At 42.1% G+C, this 25,398-nt stretch overlaps 1 long non-coding RNA gene and 1 pseudogene across 1 annotated transcript in view; one reads left to right on the plus strand and one right to left on the minus strand.

Moving 5' to 3' along the window:
• The window catches only part of LOC120461893 (uncharacterized), a 51,609-nt gene that overhangs the window by 14,814 nt on the left and 11,397 nt on the right, over positions 1-25,398 (minus strand). The gene's annotated exons all lie outside the window — the stretch shown is intronic.
• Positions 2,973-4,222, plus strand: LOC148970720 (uncharacterized; annotated as a pseudogene).

Below are 25,398 nucleotides of genomic sequence, written 5' to 3' on the forward strand. Positions count from 1 at the left end.
AGTACCCTCGTTGGTGCACAGTAATGAAGCAGTAGATTAAAAGCTTACTCTTCCCCCAGCGGTGCTGCAGACTTCCAGACTCAGACAGCAAGTATGGCAGGTAAGGATTCTTCACAGTACAGAATACTCTCGTTGGTGCACGATAATAAAGCAGTGGATTAAAAGCTTACTTTTCCCCCAGCGGTGCTGCAGACTTCCAGACCCAAGAGTAAGTATGTCAGGTAAGGATTCTTCACGGTACAAAGTACTCTCGTTGGTGCACGATAATAGCAGTGGATTAAAAGCTTACTTTTCCCCCAGCGGTGCTGCAGACTTCCAGACTCAGACAGCAAGTATGGCAGGTAAGGATTCTTCACAGTACAGAGTACTCTCATTGGTGCACGATAATAAAGCAGTGGATTAAAAGCTTACTTTTCCCCCAGCGGTGCTGCAGACTTCCAGACTCAGACAGTAAGTATGGCAGGTAAGGATTCTTCACAGTACAGGGTACTCTCGTGGGTGCACGGTAATGAAGCAGTGGATTAAACGATTTCTTTATCAGCGTTGCTGTATACTTCTGGGCTCAAACAGCAAGTAGAACAGGTGGGGATCTTCACAGTACAAAGTACTCTCTCCTCAGTTCACAGTAGGGCGACAGTGGGTTAAACGATTACTTTATCAGCGTTGCTGTATACTTCTGGGCTCAAACAGTAAGTAGAACAGGTGAGGATATTTACAGTACACAGTACTCTCTCTTCAGTTCACAATAGGGAGACAGTGTGTCATAAGGTTACTTTACCAGTGGTGCTGTATGCTTCTGGGCTCAAACAGCAAGTAGAACAGGTGGGGATATTCACAGTACAAAGTATTCTCTCCTCAGTTCACAGTAGGGCAGCCGTGGATTAAACGATTACTTTATCAGCGTTGCTGTATACTTCTGGGCTCAAACAGTAAGTAGAACAGGTGAGGATATTCACAGTACACAGTACTCTCTTCAGTTCACTGTATCACTCTAGGCTTCTGACGGGGGCAGATACCTTCCACGAACGTGTAAGCATGGATGGGGGCCACTTCTCAACAAAGACACAGCACACTTGTGTTCACTTCAATTCCACAGCAATAAATCAATGTGTATCAATAAGGCAAAAGCACTACAATTCACTCACACGATAGGGTTGGACAGAGGCCCCACTCCGTCCGTTGCGCTCGTTTACAGGGTTTTCACTTTTAATTCCTCCTCATCACACTCTGAAACACATAGCTCCTCCAACAGTCAGATCCACATTCACTGTATCCTCTTCAAGTGGTTCAAATGTTCATAAGATGAAAACAATTCACTTATCTTTCCTCTCTCCTTCCACAGCACAGATCCAGCCCTAGCTCGGTCCAGCAGTCTTCCCACAACCGAGCAGTCTGACCCAGCAAACTCGAATGGGCGATCTCCACACTCCAACGATTTTTCCAAGGAAGCCTGTATCCAGCACTGCCCAGAGTCAACCCACTTTAATGTCTGCTCTTGTAAACCCTTTGGAATCTTGACACACTGTACACCCACCAACCGTGCTGCAAACACTCTCTAAATGCCCCTTTTATATTGTGGCTTATGAAACAGGGAGTCTGTGTGAGTGCCGCTCCTCTCTCTCTCACACCTGCAATGCATTAGCGCTAATCAGTACGGGCATGTTTCCATCACACCCGGAACCGTAGTGGAGTGTTGCACCCAATACGTTCCCCTAGGAAACTCAGGACTCTCAAGAAAGTTCCGTTTACTGAGTGATTTTGTCACCCGTGACATACATCCAAACGGACTTTAAAAGGGGAGGAATCAGTTGCGCGGACAGGATCATTGACAGGACAGGACGGAGGATGCACCACAGGCTTAATGAATGCAGCAAGGAGGAATCCCTCAGCAGATGCCATGATGGAGGTCCGATCCTATTAGGAGGAGCCCCTTCAAAGATCTGCAGATCCTCTGAGCTGGTGGAAGAACAAGGCCTCTATCTACCCACGGCTTACTAAAGTCACGACAGGGAGACTCTGCAAGGCAGCTTGCATTTCTGAATGCAAATCTCTCATTAAATAAAAATATGATCAGCATTCTGTGTGTGTTCATGTTCATGCTGGCATGCCAATAAATAAGTGAGAAGAAGAGGGACCAGTTTAATTCTTTCCGTTATTTATTTTTCTTTAATATGGGTTTTATTATGTTGTTCAGGTTGTATTTGTTTTTAATGTTGTTCTATACTTTAAAAAGTTCTCATTTAAATCCAAATGTTTAATAGTATTCTTTTTCACAGCAAATCAATGCATTTTTAAAGAAATTGTGAGACATTGTGAGTATGATTTCATTTAATATTTGAATTAGCATAATTTTCACACCATCATAGTCAAAACATTTTTTAGTCAAAACTTTTTTTAAAAAGCCATTTGTGAGCCAAAAGAGCCAGCTCTTTTCAGTGAGCTGAGTCAAACAAGCCGACTAACGAAAAAGAGCCGAAATGCCCATAACTACAACATGAGTGGGCTGGGGACGCCTCACAACACGCCTCACGACACACCTCCCCTGGTGAGGAGAAAACATTACCACGCATACAAACCAACCCAGCAAATATAACAAATTGCAAATGAGTGGACAATTGATGCAAATGAGTGGAAAATTCTTCATAGTTATCTCGACACCAGGGGATTCAGCGATGGAGCAGATGAGCTGTTCACCATGAGCACACCAAACCCCACTCCTCTGCCACTAATGACACCAGAGCCTGTGATTGCCCATGCCTCGGCCCCAGACCCAGTTCTTCCACCAGTCACACCAGCCTCAGCTCCAAAGAACCCACCACGGTCTGTCCTTGTTCCAAACGGTCAAGCACACTCTCCTGCTCCTGCATCAGAGCCCACAAATAGACCACCAATGAGGGGACCATGTGGAGCTAAATGCCGACGGCAGTGCTCTGTAAAATATTCAGAAGACAGGCAGGTCGTTTGTCTACAGGATGCAGGATACCCACAAGACCCCACAGCAGGTGTGCAAGCTATTCTATCTTTCCACACTAAGCTATCATCCCACCAAAAATAGGATAGTTCTCTCAGTCATGGGTAAAGCAATAAACTGCTCTAGCTCCACCCAATGACATGAGAGGGAGACACGAGCTTGCCAACAAGCTGGACTTGCAACCATTAATTGACCACATTGAATCTTTCCACCCATCAGTCAGCCACTACCGGAGGGAGTATGCACCCTTCCGGCGCTATCTCCTAAGTGATGTCACGGTCAAGCTCATGTTTGCCAACTTCATTAAAAAAGGGAACCGCTGCTCTTATGAGACTTACTGTAAAACAGTGAAGTCGAAGAATATAAGTTCTACCAAGCTTGGAGAAGATGAGTGCAAGTGCTGTTTGCTCCAGGACCAGCTTGTGAGGGGGACCAGATCACCAGGGGAAAGCTGCAGAAAATTGCCCTCAGTGCGAGAGGTGGCATAAACACCAAACCGAAGCAGCTGAGACCTGACTACTACAGGTCGGATGCAGAAAAGGACTGGCCTGACGACACATCTGTCAGAAGCGTTGACCTGCAGAAAGTCATCACGCTCTCACGCATGCCAGGTGTGAAGTCGGCAGTGTTCACCCGATGAATATCCGCATACCATAAGACCTTCGCGTCAGTGGGCAAAAAACAAAACAATAGTAAAACCATCTCTGTTGTCTGGCATGAGGGAATTGCAGGGCGGAATGCCAAAGAAATCACATCAGCGTATGCAGCAGCATCAGGCATGTAATATACTGGGTGGATAATTGTAGTGCCCAAAATAAAAACTGGTGTCTGTTTTCTTCACTGCTGACATTGGTCAATTCTGAAACAATATCAGCTGAAGATATCATTTTGAAGTTTTTCAAGCTGGGGCACACCTTCATGAGCACCGACAGCTTTCACCATGGTGTGGAACAAGAAATGAGGCACAGACCTGGAGGAGTGGTTTTTGATGACTTTTTTTCAGTGGTGGCCAATTCCAAGTCTAGGAAAGTGGTGGTGGTGAAGTTGAAGAATGATAACATCAGGGCATGGATGGATAGCCATTCTACAGCCAAGACTAAAAAAATGCTCAGGCTGGCTGGACTCAAAGTGGTGCAACTGCGACGTGGGTCAAGGTCCATGTTCGTGAAGAAATCCCTTGGGGAGGACTTCATAGAGCTGGACTTCCTGCAGAACAAGTTCAATCTCTGTATACTGTACCAACCACCTTGAGGCCGTAAGACACAGGTGTGGAGGAGGCCAAGAAGATGGAGATAAAGATTATTGTTCCCCTCATGCCTCCTACCAGGAGGTTTTCCTGGAGCTCCTTGTTTTCGGGCGCTCCTTGGCTCCTTTAGAAACCTCTAAAGAATAGGGATAAATCAAGACCCCCTGCCAAAATTTAAAGTCTAAAAAGGGGATTTGAGACAATATTTTTGTAGAGCTGGATTTGGAAAATTAAAGCCACGTATTGGTGGTGTTCGTTGAGGCACCGGGATGGCGTCGATTCTGGCGAATGGAGAAGCACCTGTTTCGCGGCGTGTGTCGGTGGAGAATGTGTTCCTGGCGGTCGGAGAGGGGGTTGGATATGACAACATTTCTTCGGCTTCCAGGATGAATAAATAGCTTCCGGTGTTGGTTTTTGTTAAAGAGAAGAAAGCTAGTGAACCGCCTGATAGCCAACGGGATTGTGGTAAGTGGTGATTTTGTCATTGTTTCACCGCTTATTACACCAACAACAAAAGTTTACAGCTCGAATGTCCCCCCATTTATTGGATATTAGGATATTGAGCGTGCATTAGTTCAGTATGGTAAATGTGCTAGTGCGATTAAAACAATCCCATTAGGATGTAAAAATGAAGCACTAAAACATGTAATGTCTTTTAGGAGACAAGTGTTTATGTTTCTGAATGTGCCAGAGTTGGACGTGTCTTCCACATGTGCCAGAGTTGGACGTGTCTTCCAGAGTTGTGCATGAAGGAAAATTGTATATGTATTATGTCAATACTGGCAGCTTGAAGTGTTTTGAGTGTGGTGAATTTGGACACAAAAAGTAAACATGCCCACTACGTTAGGGTTGTGCCGATAGACGATAGTATCGTGTATCGACGATAGTCTGACATATCGCCTATGGCAGATGCCTTTGACGATATCAATACGATAATTGGCTCGTTTTACCATAATGTATTTAATTATTATTATTAGGCCTATTATTATTATTATTATTATAAAGCTAGTATTGTTATTAAATGAATATTAGGAACTACAATTAATTTGCCTTGCCTAAATTTACAACGACATCATCTCATAACAATTGCAACAACACACGCACTAATGAGGACTCCTCTAAGAGAATGTTTTTAAAACAGACTAAAAAACATCCCACATCAAAATTTAATTGCAAGGCGATCCATTCACAAATTATCAAGTGTGCTCGTTTTAACAGACGCAAAATTCAATTTCCTACAGATCCAAGATGAAAACGGCATAATTGTTCGTATTTGTTTCCGTAACACATTAACAAAACGTTTAATGACACTAACACTAAAAACAATACAATTACTAAATAGTATTAATAATAATATCACTAAAATAGTATAATAGTTACCGTTATCATCGTCGTCTCTGAGGGAACGCGGCGTTAATGCAGATGCCGAAAGCAGTCCGTTTTTACTTTCACTTTCAGAGATTGAGCGCGTTTACATGCGACGACGTTCTTAACCTGATTATGTTGAATAAACTTGACAATGCATGTGGTCATGTAAACGTTTCCTTTATCAGAGTCAAGTCATAAGTATAAGTATAAACCGATCGACTCAGCTAGACGTTTGGCCCTTGCTCTTCTATCGGCATTTAAAACACATTAACCCGCGTACTTCGTGCTTACTGTGCGCATGTGAAGTGCGCAGAGAGCGCACTGGTAGGGGGGCACATATCGCAAACTCCGACTTTTTCTGACCCAAGAAATTATTAAAACGTGTTTTCATCTCGTGCAGAAATAGACCCTAGTCAAAATGCTGCATGTAACGGCATGAGGATAGGCTAATGTGTCCGTAAATTTCCCATTGACAAACAAAAGGATTAGGATCTCTTTTTTTTTTACCTCACTATACCAGGAAATAACCTGATCCTATTAATAAACACTCCACCTTTGCTAGCAAAATAGAAAAAAGATTCTCGTATATAAAACGAAGTAGGCTAATAAAACAAGCAAATTAATGATAGGCTCAATAATCAAGTTAATAATCAAATAAGTTAGCCCCGCCCCTCACGATAATATCGTGTATCGCCGATCTCACAGGCTGACGATAGGACGATATGAAAATGGAGCATATCGCCCAACACTACACTACGTAGACCGCAGGCTAATGGAGGAGGAGGAGGCCGCTGGGCCTGGTTGTGTAACTGCTGCTAATGTAAATAATATAACTAACGTTACACAGCATGAGTTGGAAGAGAGTATCGCTCAGAACGATGAATCGTGTAAGTGTAGAACAAAACCAGAATGAAAGAGAAAAAGTGGGGATTGTGACACAAGAGGGGTTATGCGCAACATTCTTCCGGGTTCTACAAAACGGGTATAAATACTTCCGGTCGTCAGCTACTGAGGTAAACACAGCGTAGTAATGGCGACATTTATAGTCGGTGTTTACAAGAGCTACCCATTCTATCCATTTCAGATGTACATCAGTATTGCCAATCGGACGTCCAGAGTCCTGAATACTCAGTTAGACAAAGGGTTTAAGTTTTACGCCTCATTTATTCATGATTATGAAGCTATGTAAGACAGTGGTGTCTTTTTACCCCATAGTTAATTTCCCCCGACAGAACAGATCGGCACACAACAAAAACTGCTGTTCGGATGTTCTCGTTTCTGATACTACAGAGTTCGTGGCATTTTAATTAAAACAGAAATAAGAATTGTATTATAAAAAGGCGAAAATTAAAGGATTAGATCACCTCAAAATGAACATTTCCTGATAATTTACTCACCCCAATGCAATCCGAGATTTTCATGTCTTTCTTTCTTCAATGGAAAAGAAATAAATTTTTTTGAGGAAAATATTTCAGGATTTTCCTCCACTTCATGTGCAAGCAACATGTTGAAGTCCAAATGAATGCAGTTTCAAAAGGCTTTGAAGTGCTTCTAAGGCTCTGCACAATCACAGCTGAGGAATGGGGTCTTCCAGCGAAATGATCGTTAATTTTCTAAAAATAACAAACATTTATATACTTTTTAACCACAGTTGTTCATGTTGTGCCGTATGCGACGCGCCAGGCATTATGGCATCACGGTGGAAACGTCACGCGTCACGTCATCTATCTAAGTGATCTGTCTGTGTACTCCGGTTCAAAGGGGCAGGAAAGAGCGAAAAATTCAATGTCATTTTCTCATCCAACTTCAAAATCGCCCGACATCTTTGTTTTAATTTAAAATTTAATTATAATAATAATAATAATTCATTACATTTATATAGCGCTTTTTTCTGGAAACTCAAAGCGCCACACATGGGGGGGGGGGGGTTATCTCCTCAACCACCACCAATGTGCAGCATCCACCTGGATGATGCGACGGCAGCCATATTGCGCCAGAACGCTCACCACACACCAGCTTACTGGTGGAGAGGAGACCGTGATGAAGCCAATTGGTGTATATGGGGATGATTAGGAGGCCATGATGGACAGAGGCCACTGGGATTTTTTATGACCACAGAGAGTCAGGACCTCGGTTTAACGTCTCATCCGAAGGACGGTGCTCTTTTGACAGCATAGTGTCCCCATCACTTTACTGGGGTGTTAGGACCCACACAGACCACAGGCTGAGCACCCCCTGCTGGCCTCACTAACACCTCTTCCAGCAGCAACCTGGTTTTCTCAGAAGGTCTCCCATCCAGGTAATAACCAGGCTCAGCCCTGCTTAGCTTTAGTGGGCAACCAGTCTTGGGCTACAGGGTGATATGGCTGCTGGCCGTATAAATTTATTTCATGACGTTTCCAACGTGATGACGTAATACCTGGCGCGTCGCAGACCAGCACAAGACGAACAATTGTGGTTACAAAAAGTATAAATGTTTATTTTTTTAGGATATGGACGATCGTTTCGCTATATAAGACCCTATTCCTCAGCTGGGAGCTCAGAGATCACCTAACCACTGCAAAACGGAAATGCTTGCACCCGTTTTCCGGTTCGAATGCTGGGCGCTCGGCATAACCCTTAGAGCATGAGGTCTTGGAACACAGTACAGACACAGGGGTAGAGATAGTGGCCCTCATTTATCATTCTTGCATAGAAACGGGCGTATATGTTGGCGTAAGATTATGCTTACACTCCTCTCACCGCCTGATTTATGAAGCTGTGCGTACCTTTAAAATCCAAGTGTACGCAATGCCTGCCTTTGATAAATCCTGCGGCCTAAAACGATCGTCATTAGAATAACACGCCCCTAAATATTCAAGTCTCCGGTCCCGAAATGACCCATCACAATGCATTATTTTACAGCACGTCTTTTGAATTAGCATTCAATTTCGAATCACGTCACATGTAGGGGCCCTAAGCAGCCACCATCTTCTTCTGTGAAACCTGCATTAAATTATGAAGAACAGGTACTGAAGCTTTCAAGCTTCAAAAAGACAAAAAAGATGATCTGTACTTTTCCTCACAGTTATAATGTATATGGCTTGTATGGACCACTTATGGTGTGTGTGTTTCATTTTCTGAAGCTTGAATGTATAATATAATATAATGTAATATATATATATTTAAAGTAGATTCAAATAAAAAAAAAAATGAATGCAATATTAAGTGTGATGATTATAATATGGAGGCTATGCTTGCTTTTTGTAAGGAAGCAGAAACAAAAATATTCCTGATTTATTGGTTTCATGTTATACAAGATTTCATACTGTCAATGTTTTAAAAGTGCTCATAAGCATTATGACAATGGTTTAGGATTATTATGTATATGATGTGGCATTAGTTAAAAAAACTATTATAAAAGATTGTTATTTTAAAGTATCAAAGAGAGTGTAATAGTATTCTGTTATAGAGATATTATGTATAATTTCAAGTTCTTTGTCTATGGCGCCATCTGCTGGTCGACTTGCATATTACAGAAAGCAATGTACAGAATGTGAAAAGTACAAACATTAACGTATATGTGTGTATATCTATACACTGACACACACACACAGAGAGAGAGAGAGAGAGAGAGAGAGAGAGAGAGTGCTTTGTTATATTCTCATTCAATTATTTTCTTTAATGTTTATACCTTACATATTCTGTACATTGCGATACATTATGCTCTTCAACCAGATGAGCTGGATAATATTGTGAATGTTCTCCAATCTGACTTCTGACCTGTAATGCTGCCTGTCATACACTGTTCGTTCGTTGGCCAGAGGAGAACTGCCCCCCGACTGAACTTGGTTTCTCCCAAGTTTTTTTTTTTCTTCATTCTGTCACCTGATGGCTACCTATAACATGGTTCTAAAAAGAAAATAATTGAAGTTGTGTTTCATTCAATTAAGTCACTACTACAGATAATTGTAACGCATACTGTATGCAGTAGTACCAGAGATTTCAGTTCACACAAGCTTTTGTGCATGATGGGAACCAATTGTACTCTCACCTTCCATTGAAAAATGCAAAGGAGCCATTGACTCTCATTTCAGAGGCTGATTGTGTTACTAAGCAACTGTGTTAACAGTCATATCCTTTCACCATCTGTTGACAATCCATTTTAGCACTCACTGATTTAAATGGCAGCCACTTAATGAAGACGGTGGGTATGATATCATTCAGAAAATAGCTAAGCCACACTGAACCGGCACAAGACACATTCATACAATAATTGAAGCTTCCCCTATCCTCGCATGTCATTTTAATTCTCTGTTTCCTTTTTCAGAAAAAGATTGATTGCTAAGGTTAAGAGCTAACACAAAATGACAAAGTTGTTTGCGAGCTCTGTTATTAATTCCCAAGAAGCCTGGAGAATTTTGACAGACCTTTACTGCTGGGCTTTTTTCAGTTTTTTGACAGTCTGTGAATGTGTTTGTGTGGACACGTGTTCATTTCATGATGTACAATATAAAAGCAAAAAAAAAAAAAAAAAGGTTACTAGAAATTCAACCCAAATAATTTTGATGTTACCAAATTGAAATACACACACAATCAATCAATTAAGTTTTATGAACATGCACATTGGCATACTGTAGATTTATGCCAATGTGCATGTTGACAAGCATGAATGAATTTAAATGTGAATTCTTTCATTGTCCTTGTGTAAATCACCACAACCACCAAAAAAAAGAAAAAAGAAGCTTCTTAGTAATCAGTAATCACGCCACTGGCCTACCACCATTCTCTGTCGGCCCTCGTCCTGCTTGCCAAAGCCATACACAAAGAATAATGACTTAACAAGACACACCTGTGAATAATAATAAAAAAATGAACCAATGACAAATAGATCAGAGTATATAAAGCTAATAAATTTACATCTGAGGCATCCAAACACTTTATTTTTCCATTATTTATTTCTAAAGAAACACAACAATGTTTAAAAGGCTCCATTACTTTGTATCTTACATGAAAATAGGCTAACGATTGCGTCATAACCACGCAACTTTCTGTTGCACAATAGAGACATTACCGTATAGACAGGAGGAGAAACTCACAGGCAATCTTTTACAGTCGGGGGGGAAATGGAGGCATAACCCAGATAGCAAACTGACATTGAATCAACGTGGAAATATGACATCGAAACAACGTTGATCTGACATAGTTTTGCTCATCGAATTAACGTTGAACCAACGTCGGACACGTCATTCTTTCAAAACTAACGGAAAATCAACTTGAAATCAACGCGTTGTTTCAACGTTATGAAAGCAAACCAATTTTCGATTTTTATTTAGCTTTGAAGAATGCCGCGTCTGACGTTGGTTCAACGTTAATTCGATGAGCAAAATCAACGTTGTTTCAATGTCACGAGAGACGTCGTTTCCACGTTGATTCAATGTCAGTTTGCTGTCTGGGAAGGGAGAAGCCCATATATAGAGAGTCCATAAAAGCAACGGGACAAAATATTTCAACAACGTTTTTCAGGAATTAGGTGATTCAGATTTGTCTTGGCACAGCTACTAGATAATTTTCAACTGTCAGACTGTCGTCACGCCAGTTTGAGCCTGCGCAGTCACTCAGACATCAGGCAGGAAGTGCAATAATCGGGCTTCAGTCTTCTCCGTTGAAATCAATGGGGTCGCTGTGTCCATTTCTTTTACTGTCTATGGTGGCTGCGCAAGCTCTGATGACGTCACAGCTGTTCCACGATTGGTTGGATTCACCGCATAAAGGGTCGCTGTGTCCATTTCTTTTACTGTCTATGGCGGCTGCACAAGCTCTGATGACGACACAGCTGTTTCCACGATTGGTTGGATTCACCGCATAAAGGTCAAAAGCTTAGGCCGCTCCAAAGGAACCTATACGTATGTATTGTAATGGGGCAAGAAGTCAAACTTCAGAGGCATGTTATCAATAACCTTTATTGGAATATAAACGCACATAAGGTTAGCTGCGAATCTGTGAGGGCAACGGACAAGAAAATATGTGTACCCAGGGCAGGGTTAGTAACAAAAACCCTTGTATGATTGTCTTTATATACATTTAACATTAGTGCTGTCAAAATGAATGATTAATCCAAGTGATTCATAAAAAAATTTAAATAACTCATAATCCTGATACCTTCCTGGTATGGATGCTCAATTATATAGCAGGGCTCTCAAGTTTTGAAGACAGGCAGCATGAGTGAAAGAATCACATGCACAATTCCAGGATATGCTTTTTTTCTTTGGTTGTTATGTTAAATTTTATCCAGATACAATAGTGATATTTTCTGATTGGCTATTGTGTAGGCCCTTTCTTTTTGTCTTTTTTTTTTTTTTTGATTGGCTGATAAGTGGCTTGACTGCAGAACTCCAGGGGAGACACGCTTGATTCCTGCCGGTTCCATAACGAGAGCAGTGCGTCCAGAGACATTTTGTGTATATTAATGTTATAAACAGAGAGAAAAACAAAGGACCAAAATGAGTGACTGTGACGCTCAATGTGTGACACATGAGAGTGTTGATATACTGTACCTAATGGCAACAATGTTGCACGTGCAATGGACCGTGTGTCGCAATGGTATATATACTTCTCATCCAATCACAATCAAAAGCACTCTATCCGGATGGCACGATTTATCTGGATAGGCTTTTTTTTGTTTGTTTTTTGACAAGCAGAATTGAAAACAAGCTGAAATGAAATAGCAGTAGTAAGGCTATTTTTAAAATGTATGGAGTAGAAAGTAGCCTACAGATAATTGTGTGAAAATGAAAGGAGTAGAAGTAAAAAGTCAGCTAAAAAATAATTACTCCAGTATAGAATAGATACCCAAAATGCGTGTTTGGACAGAATATGTGACAGAGTTCTTTATAAAATTCATAAAAGACCAAATACAGGAATACTGGCTTCTAAACCTCAAAGAAAATCCACAATCAAGACCTCGGAGCACAAATAAGTGAGAAAACACCTCACATGTGCCATTCACAGTTTAAGGGTCTGTCCTTGCCATTAATGCTTGGATAGCACGCTTGTCTACATCTCTTTTCATTAATAATAATAATAATGTCTAATGCGGTGGATGTGATATATATAAACCTACCAAATCCATAGCCATGATTTCGTAATGACTTATCGCAAGAGGAAAAAAAAATGTTTTAGTCGCGTAACTTCGTTTAAAGGGCACCTTATGGAAAATTCACTTTTACATGGTGTTTGAACATAAATGTGTGTTGGCAGTGTGTGAGCAAAACCACCCTAGAATGATAAAAATCCACCCAGTGGTTTTTTACAATCTCAATAAATCATGTGCACTCCCTCAGAACGAGCTGTTCTGAGATCCAGCTCTTTGTGACGTAGAAAGGGAGACAGGGGTTTGATTGACAGTGTGGCTGTGGCATAGACCCCGCCCTCGGTGATCTGTACACACCATCCTCCATTGTTTCAACGACAGCCGGTAATGTCTCTTGGAAACATAACTTAAGTGTTCTGTCGTGGACTCGTGGGTTAATCCTGTTGTTGTGGCTTAAAAGAAAATCCTCAAGTGTGGATCGTCATCTACTGTTTGCGATCCACCGTCACATCCAGTAACAGTAAGTGTATTTTATGACTTTTGAGCAAATAGTCTTTTCAGTCGATGTCAGCCAATTCAATAACAAATGCATCTAAAGTTGTTGTCGTCGTAGGATGTCAGTGTATATAATTTAAACCTTGTTTGTATAGTGTGTAACCACACGTTTATAAATATATATATATTTTAAAGATATTGTATTAAAAACCGCATATATGTTCTTGTTCTGTAAGTTAGCCATCTTCTCACATTTGCCACAGAAGCACCTGTATGACAAGTAAACATGACGCCACAGGTCCCTGCATAAATGTAATTTCTCTTGTAAGTTACGTAGCAAACTTTATCACAGAATGTGTATGTAACGTTAGTTTAAAAAAAATGCGCCAGCGTTAGTGTTTGTGTGTCTGTGTGTGTGTGTTGCTCCACCATACTTGCAAAGAGGACGCGATTACAACGCTAAAGTACATAAATGTATCAAATAACCATACCGAGACGTACTGGTCCATTCTCATTTGTCTTTATTCTGCCGGTGTCTCTTCATGCTATTTATTTATTCCGATTCAAACGTACGCTGAATGACAGACAAAACAGCGTGTCTCTCACTCTCCCCTTCTTCTTAGACTGACTGACATAGGTATCAAGTAACGCCCTCATCCAAAGGCAGGGCAGGGATATGCAGCTCATTTGCATTAAAGTGGCAGACACCCATAACAGCTCATTTTCAAACAGGCCCCAAAATGACATTTTCAAATGGTTATAATAAATTAACTGTGGGTTATTTTGAGCTGAAACTTCACAAATACATTCTGGGGACAACCGAGACCAATATTACATCTTGTAAAAAGGGGCATAATAGGTGCCCTTTAATGGAAACGCCGTCATTTCGCAAATTTTCGCGTCATTAGTATTAGAATTTTTTTTTTTTTTTTGCATGAATCTGTAATGGAAATGAGACAGCATTAAACATATACTAACTTCTCAGAGTTATAGTATTCATTATACTAACCATTCAACTCTGAATTGATTCTGGAATCTTCGCTGGGGGAATAAGCATCGGCAACACTGGAGATGGGAACCACCATGGCAAAGCTGGTGGAGCAGAAATCTGGGCAGTCCTTCTGGCTTGAGACATGAGCTCAGCTTTTAGCTCAGCTTTTGGCAGAGACACAGCCTTAGTGTAAATATCATTTATCACCAGATGCTACATTTAATATGTGTTAATAAAAACTGAAAAAAAAAAATGTAGTTAGTCAAAATACTGTACAAAACACTTTGCTTTCTGTAAGAGTTGGAAGTCACTTGTCCTGTACACAAGGGCAATATTTTCTTCTGTTTTCTAATTCCTGACACATGAAGAGACTAGTCTGCAATAGTTTCTATGGAAACCAGCTTGGTTACTAGGGCCAGTGTGGTTGTCCTGGTAACTGGGTAAATGGGTGAGGGCTACAGATAGCACTCAAGTTCAGTGAAGAATGAATTCCAAACATCATCTGCACAAATTGGAACAAACCTATTTACTACGTGAGAATACTGACTCTGGTTTTGCCAGGATATGGGGTAAAGCTTTTACTGGCTGCACATTGTGACTTGCATTTACGAGTCTATTTTACAGAAATATATAAGGTATATTAGACTCTCCCCTGTGAAGGCCTCATTGACACGACAGCCATCAGCACTGATCCCCACTGACCCAACCTGCATGACTCCGCACTTCAACCATATGGAAATGGATATTATTCTAATTGTTACAATCCAATCTGACTTCTGGCCTATAATGCTGCCTAAATCATAATCATACATTCTTTGTTCATTGGCCAGAGGAGAACTGGCGATCGACTGAGCCTGGTTTCTCCCAAGGTTTTTTTTTTTCCATTGTGTCACCTGATAGAGTTTTGGTTCCTCACCACTGTCACCTTTCCACCTTTTTTTCGGCTTTGTTGCCATTGGCTTTTGGTTTGCTTATTTGGGGAAATTGAATTTAATATTCAACAATATTATTGATCTGCCTGCATTGACACCATTAGATGGGAACTGAACTGAGCTTGGATGATGATATCACGATTTACTCCAGAGTGGCTATATATAAACTCACGTAAAGGATTATTAGGAACACCTGTTCAATTTCTCATTAATGAAATTATCAAATCAACCAATCACATGGCAGTTGCTTCAATGCAGTTAGGGGTGTGGACAATCTCCTGAACTCCAAACTGAATGAATGGGAAAGAAAGGTGATTTAGGCAATTTTGAGTGTGGCATGGCTGTTGGTGCCAGATGAGCCAGTCAGAGGATTTCAAAATCTGCTCAGTTACTGGGATTTTCACGCACAACCATTTCTAGGGTTTACAGAGAATGGTGTGAAAGGGGGAAAAAACATCCAGTATGCCACAATCCTGTAGGCGAAAATGCCTTGTTGATGATAGAGGTCTGAGGAGAATGGGCCGACTGATTCAAGCTGATAGAAGAGCAACTTTGACTGAAATAAACACTCGTTACAACCAAGGTATGCAGCAAAGCATTTGTGAAGCCACAACACGCACAACCTTGAGGTGGATGGGCTACAACAGCAGAAGACCCCAACGGGTACCACTCATCTCCACTACAAATAGGAAAAAGAGGCTACAATTTGCAAGAGCTCACCAAATTTGGACAGGAGAAGATTGGAAAAATGTTGCCTGGTCTGATGAGTCTCGCTTTATGTTGAGATGGTAAAGTCAGAACTTGGCGGAAGCAGAATGAGAACATGGATCCATCACGCCTTTTTACTACTGTGCAGGCTGCTGGTGGTGGTGTAATGGTGTGGGGGACGTTTTCTTGGCACACTTTTGGCCCCTTAGTGCCAATTGGGCATTGTTCAAATGCCACGGCCTACCCAAGCATTGTTTCTGACAATGTCCATCCCTTTATGGCCACCATGTACCCATCCTCTGATGGCTACTTTCAGCATCCTCTGATGGCTACTTTTAGCAGGATAATGCACCATGGAACAAACTTGACAATGAGTTCACTGTACTAATTTTGCCCCCTCAGTCACCAGATCTCAACCCAATAGAGCATCTTTGGGATGTGGTGGAACGGGAGCTTTGTGCCCTGGATGTGCATCCCACAAATCTCCATCAACTGCAAGATGCTATCCTAGCAATATGAGCGAACATTTCTAAAAAATGCTTTCAGCGCCTTGTTGAATCAATGCCACATAGAATTAAGGCAGTTCTGAAGGAGAAAGGGGGTCAAAGACATTATTAGTGTGGGGTTCCTACTTATCCTTCAGGGGAGTGTATAAATGAACTAATTTAATAACCTTTTTGCAACAAAAATGAAACATTACTGAGCTTGCTTAAGCTAAACTGTAATGCTATTTTCTGTATTGTAAAAATCACTATAGAGATAAATGTGACTTCACTTGACTTGATAATATATAGTTAGTAAGCACCCAGATGCAAAGCAACTGTATATTATTAAGCCTGTATGTTTATTAGTGCACATAATAAAAATAGATATGAACTATTGATTGATTATTATTTGAGAAGAAAGAAGCATAAATATGTAGGGGATTTGGTAAAGCTTAGATTAAAGCCTGCAAAGTATGGTAGGAGTAGAATTAATTTACAGCGTAACTTTCTGTAATTATAGTGTACCTATAAAATATGTACGTGTATGTATAAGGGAACAATATGTAAAGTTAGGGGAATACTATGAGGTATACTGTAAGTATTTTAGAACTAAGGGTTACTTATTCTACTATTATGACATACAACAATCTCTTATGTTTTGGAGTGAAAAGTGTTTCACATGTTTATTAGAAAAATACCATTATTTTAAACTTTTTATCTGTAGACTATCGCTTCCATAAGTGTGCTGTGAAACATCTGTATGTAACCCTGGTTCCCTGAGAGGGAACGAGAGCTGCGTTGTCAAACGCGATGGGAACGCTCTGCGTGATTGCGTCGTGAAGCGTCTGTACAATCAGTTCAATGAGAGAGTAGGACGTCAGGTGACGTCACTGACCAGGAAACTATAAAGCACCCTTGAGATCAGACCGCGACAGCTTCTGTGAAAGGCCTGAAGCAAGTCGATCAGGGCATGCAGGGAGTATGGCAGGCGAATGCAGCTCTCGTTCCCTCTCAGGGAACTAGGGTTACATACATAACCTGAGACGTTCCCTTTCAAGGGAACTTCGAGCCTAGGGTATAGAAATGCTTTAACCATACCAGGTGCGAATTCCAAACACGAAGGAGCAATCGAAAGAGCTTGCAGATCTCCAATTCTCTTAATAGAAGAAATTGCGAGAAGAAACAAAGCTTTTAAAGTGAGGAATTTTTCTGAAAACTCTTCGATAGGCTCGAAGGGAGCCAAAGCCAGACCCTCGAGTACAATGGCCAGGTCCTAAGCCAGTGCTCTGGAGTGCAAGGCAGGCCTCAGCCTCAATGTTCCACGGAGAAAACAAGTTACTAGAGGACCTCTCCCCAGAGAAGAAGCCCCCGCAGGGGATCTAAAGGCAAATATAGCCGCAACATACACCTTCAAGGTGGAGGGAGTTAGTCCAGCAGAGAAACGGTCTTGCAAGAAATCGAGAACTGTACCAACCGGGCAGTCAACAGGATTAAAAGCACCTTCTCTGCACCATGTAGAGAACAATTTCCATTTGAAATAATAAAGTTTTCTTGTGGAGGGAGCTCTGGATTGAAGAATGGTCTCCACGACCTCAGTCGAGAGACCAGCATTTATAAACTGGGCCCCCTCACAGATCAAGCCCATAGTTTCCACAACTTGGGGCGAGGGTGAAATATTGTGCCCCCCGCCTGTGAAAGCAGGTCCGCAAACCATATTCTGGTCGGCCAGTGCTGGGCTACTAACAACAGATGAGCCCCTTCCTGGCAAACTCTTTCCAGAACTCCCGGGAGCATTGATGTCGGGGGAAATGCATACAGGTGTAGCCTCGGCCACACCTGCACCATCGCATTCAGTCCTAGAGGAGTTGGATGCATTAAAGAGAACCATAACGGACAGTGAGTTGTCTCCTGAGTTGCAAATAGATTGACCTGGGTCTGACCAAAGTTCTCCCATAGGAGCTCCACCACTTCGGGGTGGAGTCTCCACTCCCCGGGCCTCAGCCCCTGCCTCGACTGAATATCGACCCTGGAATTAATATTGCCCTCAGTGACAACAATTTCCCCTGGGTCCATAGGAGAAAAACCCCTTGGTCCTGAGGCACCACTGCAGGGGTCTCATGTACAGAAGGCCAAAAGTGATTACGATGGATGCAGCTGCCATGAGCCCCAACAGTCTCTGAAACTGTTTCACAGTGAGTGACTGGCCTAGTTTCATACCTAGGCCGCCGGATAGGATATTGGTAAGCTACGCCCCCAAAAGCAAACCTCAGGACACCTCCTGTGATGGATGGATAGATGGATATGTGAAAATAAGAGTCCTTCAAGTCTATTGTGGCAAACCAGTCCTCGGACTGAAACTGTGACACGATCTGTTTGAGTGTAAGCATTCTGAACTTGAGCTTTTTGAACTCTGCTGTTTAGCTGACACAGATCTAGAATAGGACGTAACCCACCATCTTTCTTTGGAACGATGAAGTATCGGCTGTAAAAACCCTGACCCTCTGCTGGTAGGAGGAACCCTTTCATAGCCCCTTTTTGCAAAAGTGTCATCACTTCCTGTTCCATAACCCGAGCCTGCTCGGGGACCACCACGGTGGGAAGGACCCCTAGAAATCTGGGTGAACGAGAACAGTTTCTTTTCTTTTAACTGAATTCTGTAACCCTTTTCTATCACATGCAGGACCCATTGAGGAATTTCCGGCCGTAGTTTCCACGCTGAATTCCATGCCATGAATTCCACTAAGGGGACCAGTCTCTCGTGACTGGCCTCGGGATTTTGTTGAACGGACATTTCGGTGCCCAGAAACGGCGAACCGACCGGGAACAACCGAACTGACCACTCTACAAAACTCCTCGTATGAGGACGCTGACACCTCGGCGCCCTGAAACGGCGAGCCGACAGGGAACAACCGATGTGGCCGTGCTGCGAATGCTCCTCATAGCATCGCCCCTCAGAGGGCTTTCCTAGAGATGACAGTCCTCAGATCTTGCCAACCCTCGGGATTTTGTTGAACGGACATTTCGGCGCCCAGAAACGGCGAACCGACCGGGAACAACCGAAATGACCATTCTACGGCACTCCTCGTAGGACCGTATGGGGACGCTGACACCTCGGCGCCCCGAAACAGCGAAGCGACAGGGAACAACCGATGTGGCAGTGCTGCAATGCTCCTCATACCATCGACCCCCAGAGGGCTTTCTTAGACATAGCAGTCTTCAGATCTTGCCTACCCTCATAATTTTGTTGAACGGACATTTCGGTGCCCAGAAACGGTGAACCGACCAGGAACAACCGAACTGACCATTCTACGGCCTTCCTCAAAGGACCGTATGGGGACACTGACACCTCGGCGCCCTGAAACGGCAAACCGACAGGGAACAACCGATGTGGCAGTGCTGCAATGCTCCTCATAGCATCGCCCCCCAGAGGGCTTTCTTAGAGATGGCAGTCCTCAGATCTTGCCTACCCTCGTAATTTTGTTTAACGGACATTTCGGTGCCCAGAAACGGCGAACCGACCGGGAACAACCGAACTGACCATTCTACGGCCCTCCTCGTAGGACCGTATGGGGACACTGACACCTCAGCGCCCTGAAACGGTGAACCGACAAGGAACAACCGATGTGGCAGTCCTGCTATGCTTCTCATAGCATCGCCCCCCAGAGGGCTATCTTAGAGATGGCAGTCCTCAGATCTTGCCTACCCTCGGAATTTTGTTGAAGCTCTTTTTAGAGATAAAACAGTCCTCAGATCTTGCATATCTCTAACTGGCTAGACTTTTGTTCTGTTTTGCACCTTGTGCCGCGAGGAGCTTAATAGGCCGAGACTGCTGGAACATTGGTGAGGAAGAAACCTCTGGAACACCGCTGAATGGATTATTTCATAGTTTTCTTGAAAGCGGAGCGTCCAGAAGAACAGACATATTTATATCTTTATTTTCCCATTATCTTTATATCGGAAAAACATATATGTACATATAATTCTGTGGCCACCAGCGGGAACAACCGAACTGGCAGCGCTGCGACCCTCCTCAGAGAGTCGCTCCTCACACTCATTCCATACCCACCAGGGCTGCCTAATAAAAATGTATTCATTATTTATGATGGCTGGTGGGTAACGTCGGGGTTAAAAACGATGACACTGACTCGGGAGAGAGAAAGCTTGCAAGCTTGCTAACCCGAGGCACTGAAATACCCAAACATTGCTATAATTAGACATCTGGGGATTAAACACATAAAATTTAAACCCAGACGAGGAGGCTGAGATACAGAGTTTTCTAGTTTTTAAGATAAATTTAATCTAAAAACTCTTATTTATTTTTCAATCTCATAATATTCAGCTAGCCAGTAAAATTTTAACTGGCAAAAGCATAAATAAAACCTCCTTTTTAAAAGCTCCTCTTTATTCAGCAGATATGAGCTGACTTATTTATTCATTCATTTAAAAGTCAAACATCTGCCTTACTCTTAACATTTTTATTTGTTTTGTACTGTTTCTTTTTAAAACAAAACACTAACGATACCAATTCCTCGGAACTGGAAATCGCAGTCCACTAGATCTGGCATGTGAAAGCTGAGATAGAGCTGAGCTCATCCCAACCCCCGCTGTCAGATCCATTTGTGAACCCCGAAATGCGAGTCGTCTCCGTGCCTCGGCAACAGAGAGACCCGCGCGGGGAACGCGAACCGAACCGTCCTCTTCGGAGAACGCCCGGCGGGAGCGGAGCGTCCTCGCGGACAGCTTCTCGCAATGCCCACAGTCAGCTCCCTCGAGAACTGACTGCTGGCATGCTCCACTCCCAAACAAATAGCTGATGTGTGTCCCCACCCGTGATGTAACGAGGGCAGGGAACCACACAGCGTCTATAATCTTGCTTGCCATAAATATAGATAGTGATATATATTTTTAGGGGCCAAGCACCGAAGGTGCGGAGGCACCTATTGTATCTGTGCCGGTTCTTATTATTATTATTATTATTCTTCTTCCGACTGGGCGTCTATGGCAGCCCATAGACCGGTTTGCGGGAAAGTTGTTTTGGTTTGACATTCTGATAGAGGACAGTCCCAACTTTAAATACACCAATTTTGGTGTCTCTAACTCATTCCCTCTAGCGCCACCAACTGTCCAAAGTTTCACTTTTATTATGCTAATAACTTTTGAACCGAAAGGCCTATCAACAAAATTCTTTTTTCCTCTTGTTCCTGAGCTCATGCCGATTCGATCGCACCCTATGACGTCATTTTCCGTCATAAAAAAACGTCCGCCATTTTGAATTTTCCAAAAAACCTACTTTTGCGAACTCGTCCTAGACGGTTTGTCCGATTTTCACCAAAATCGCACCGGATCATCTCCAGGCAGTGCTGACAAAAAGTTATGGAATTCAAGATGATTCGAATAACCGTTTTCGAAAAACGCGCAAACTAATTTTACGTAGCGCTTGCAAAAACAGACGTGAGGCTGTATCTCCGCAACGCTTCATCCTATTCAGACCAAACTTGGTACATGTCATCACAAGCATGACCTGAGGCTACATGCAGCGTTTCGGCGCAGCGCCACCTAGTGGTCCGGAGATATGAAAAATGGCTATTTTTAGTCGTGACTTCTGAACGGTTTCTCCAAAAATCAAAAACTTGGTCTCGTTAGATTCAGGGCGTCATGCCGAGTCGACCGATATCCAATTTTCCCAGATCGGCCATTTTGGCTGTCGGCCATTTTGAATTATGTGCTAAAATGCTGTATTTTTTGAACGCATGAACGAATTGTTACGAAACTCGGTATGGGTCATCAGTACGATGCCCTGAAGGAGCCTGAGAAGTTTCGAAACAGCGCCACCTAGTGGTGAATTGTTTTATTCAAACGCTTATAACTTTGGGTGTGGTACACTTATTTTCACGGGAGTCATATTTTTGAGGTCCTGAATCGTTGCCGAGTCCAACGATACCAAATATGTCGGGTTTCGTCTCACGGATGGCGTAGCGTAGCGATTTAGCGCGAAAAAAACACTTGGCGATATCTTCAAAACCGCTGTTCCGATCGAGACGAAACCACCGCCAGAAACACGGAATCATAGCTTGTTAACTATATGCAAATGCCCAAATGCGTAAATATTGATAGTAAGGGGTAGTAAAATTCAAACAAAGTCATGTGTCAGTCATTTTTTACGTGTTTTTTCATATAAATGTTTATAACTCGGAAGTAAATTGAGATATTTGCACCAAAATTGACACACATATGTATGGGGTCACTCTGAGGACACATAAAAAAAATTGTGGGACTGAGCCTCTTGGTGGCGCTATAATAGAACAAAACGTGAAATTCCCATTGACTTCAATACAGTTTTGTGAAATACAATGCTATACTAAACAAATGCTTTGGTCTAACATTTTGAAACTCAGTGTGTGCCATAAGCAGCATGCCCTGAAGGTACTCAAAAGATTTTGAGACAGCGCCACCTGTTGGTCAAAAGTTATAATTAATTTCTGAGAACGCTAATAACTTTTGAATAAATTTGCCTATTGCAATGAAACTGATCTTAATAGATTCCTTCGGTTATGCCGAAAACATAGATATCAGGTTTTGCATAATCAGCCAAACTTCCTGTCCGCCATCTTTATTTCTTTGAAAAGCCTTCTTTTTCGAACTCCTCCTAGACCGTTTGTCCGATTTTCACGAAAATTTAATCGCATCATCTCGAGACCGTGCCGACTAAAAGTTATGAATTGCACGATGATAGACAAAACCGTTTTCGTATACCACAGCATCAAAGTTTAGGCATGCTGCCAAAATTACTATTTAGGCTTTATCTCTGCAATGCCTTCACATTTTGACACCAAACTTTGCATGTGTCATTGTCACCTCCCTCTGACCACATCACATCTATTTCGTAACTGCGCCACCTATTGTTCGAAAGTGATAACCCATTAAATCATCTTATAAGTTAATGTTTATGTGATTTTTTAGCCATTTGCCCAAAGTTCTCTCAAAATGCCCTTAATTGCTCCTTGCTGCAGTTGGTCTGCCACTCCTTGCCATTTTGGCATATGTTGCCGCTTCTTGCGCTTGGCCCCGGTAATGGCTGCTTGCAGCTATATTTTTTCTTGGCTTTGACAAAATAAATAGACAAAGACAGAGTACAGAGATCGCTTGCTGAAGGCTACAGAAGCTGTCGCAGTCTGATCTCAAGGGTGCTTTATAGTTTCCTGGTCAGTGACGTCACCTGACGTCCTACTCTCTCATTGGACTGATTGTACAGACGCTTCACGACGCAATCACGCAGTGCATTCCCATCGCGTTTGACAACGCAGCTCGAAGTTCCCTTGAAAGGGAACTGGCGTCTCTGTCTTCCTGTCTTGTTTTTTTCCCCTCATTGTTATTATATTTTATTGTTTGTATTTTGTTGATAGCATTAATTAAAAAAATAAATAATTAAAAACTGACAGCATCCAACATCCGTGTGACTTTTCATCACACCTCAAGATACGTCAAGCTTGAACTCAACTCTGACAGTTGGTCGATAGAAGCGATAGCCTACAGTTTAAAAAGTTTCAAATATTGCTATTTTTCTCATCACTTAAAATTTCACTTCAGAAGACCCATCCTTGATTCATCCATTGGGGCCGTATGGATTACTGTAGTTATTGCAGTGTGTGTTGTTTGATGCTGCAACCTTTAGGAACCCATGAGCTTGCATTATGTATTCCCAGAGATTATTTATTTTCTAAAAAAAAACCTTTGTTTCTGTTAATCTAAAGAATGAAAGTTGAATACATTTCGGATGGTATGAGAGTAAAAGATTAATAAATTATGAGAAAATTTCTGGATGTACAAAACTTTTTTAAAGGTCCCCTGACATGGGTTTTTTTTTTTTATTTTATAATGTTTCCTGGGTCATGGTTAGGCTTTTTCAATATGCCTCCCCCCAGACGACCTCACCAGGTCATCTAGTTTAGATTAGGAAGGACGCAGAAATGCACTGGCCAGTACATGTTTTTGATGAGGCTGATCCACCTAGGTCCACAAGGATACTATCCTAACAACTACTTGAGTTTTAATCTTAAATGGCTTCCAATTTCAGTATCCAGCCGCTGGCCGTACCCCACCCACTCAGATTCCATATTGCAAGTCAGAAATTCTACTGATATTATATATATATATATATATATATATATATATATATATATATACAACCCGAATTCCTGAAAAGTTGGGATGTTTTTTAAATTTGAATAAAATGAAAACTATACGACTTTCAAATCACATGAGCCAATATTTTATTCACAATAGAACATAGATAACATAACAAATGTTTAAAAGGAGAAATTGTACACTTTTATCCTCTAAATGAGCTAATTTCAAATTTGATGCCTGCTACAGGTCTCAAAATAGTTGGGACAGGGGCACATTTACCATGGTGTAACATCTCCTCTTCTTTTCAAAACAGTATGAAGATGTCTGGGCATCGAGTTTATGAGTGTCTGGAGTTTTGGTGTAAGAATTTGGTCCCATTCTTGCCTTATATAGGTTTCCAGCTGCTGAAGTGTTCGTGGTCGCATTTTTCGTGTAATGATGCGCCAAATATTCTCTTTTTGGTGAAAGATCTGGACTGCAGGCAGGCCAATTCAGAACCCGGACTCTTCTACGACGAAGCCATGCTTTTGTAATAGCTGCAGTATGTGGTTTTGCATTGTCCTGCTGAAATACACAAGGCCTTCCCTGAAATAGACGTTGTCTGGAGGGGAGCATATGTTGCTCTAAAACCTTTATATACTGTAGCTTTCAGCATTCATAGTGCCTTCCAAAACATGCAAGCTGCCCATACCGTATGCACTAATGCACCCCCATACCATCAGAGATGCTGGCTTTTGAACTGAACGCTGATAACACGATGGAAGGTCTCCCTCTTCTTTTGTCCGGAGGACACGGTGTCCGTGATTTCCAACAAGAATGTGAAATTTGGACTCGTCTGACCATAGAATACTTTTCCACGTTGAAATAGTCCATTTTAAATGAGCCTTGACCCACAGGACACGACGGCGCTTCTTGACCATGTTCACATATGGCTTCCTTTTTGCATGATAGAGCTTTAGTTGGCATCTGGAGATGGCACGGCGGATTGTGTTTACTGACAGTG

The sequence above is a fragment of the Pimephales promelas genome, chromosome 19, assembly GCF_988280905.1.
Source record: "Pimephales promelas chromosome 19, fPimPro1.hap1.1, whole genome shotgun sequence".
NCBI classification, from domain to species: domain Eukaryota; kingdom Metazoa; phylum Chordata; class Actinopteri; order Cypriniformes; family Leuciscidae; genus Pimephales; species Pimephales promelas.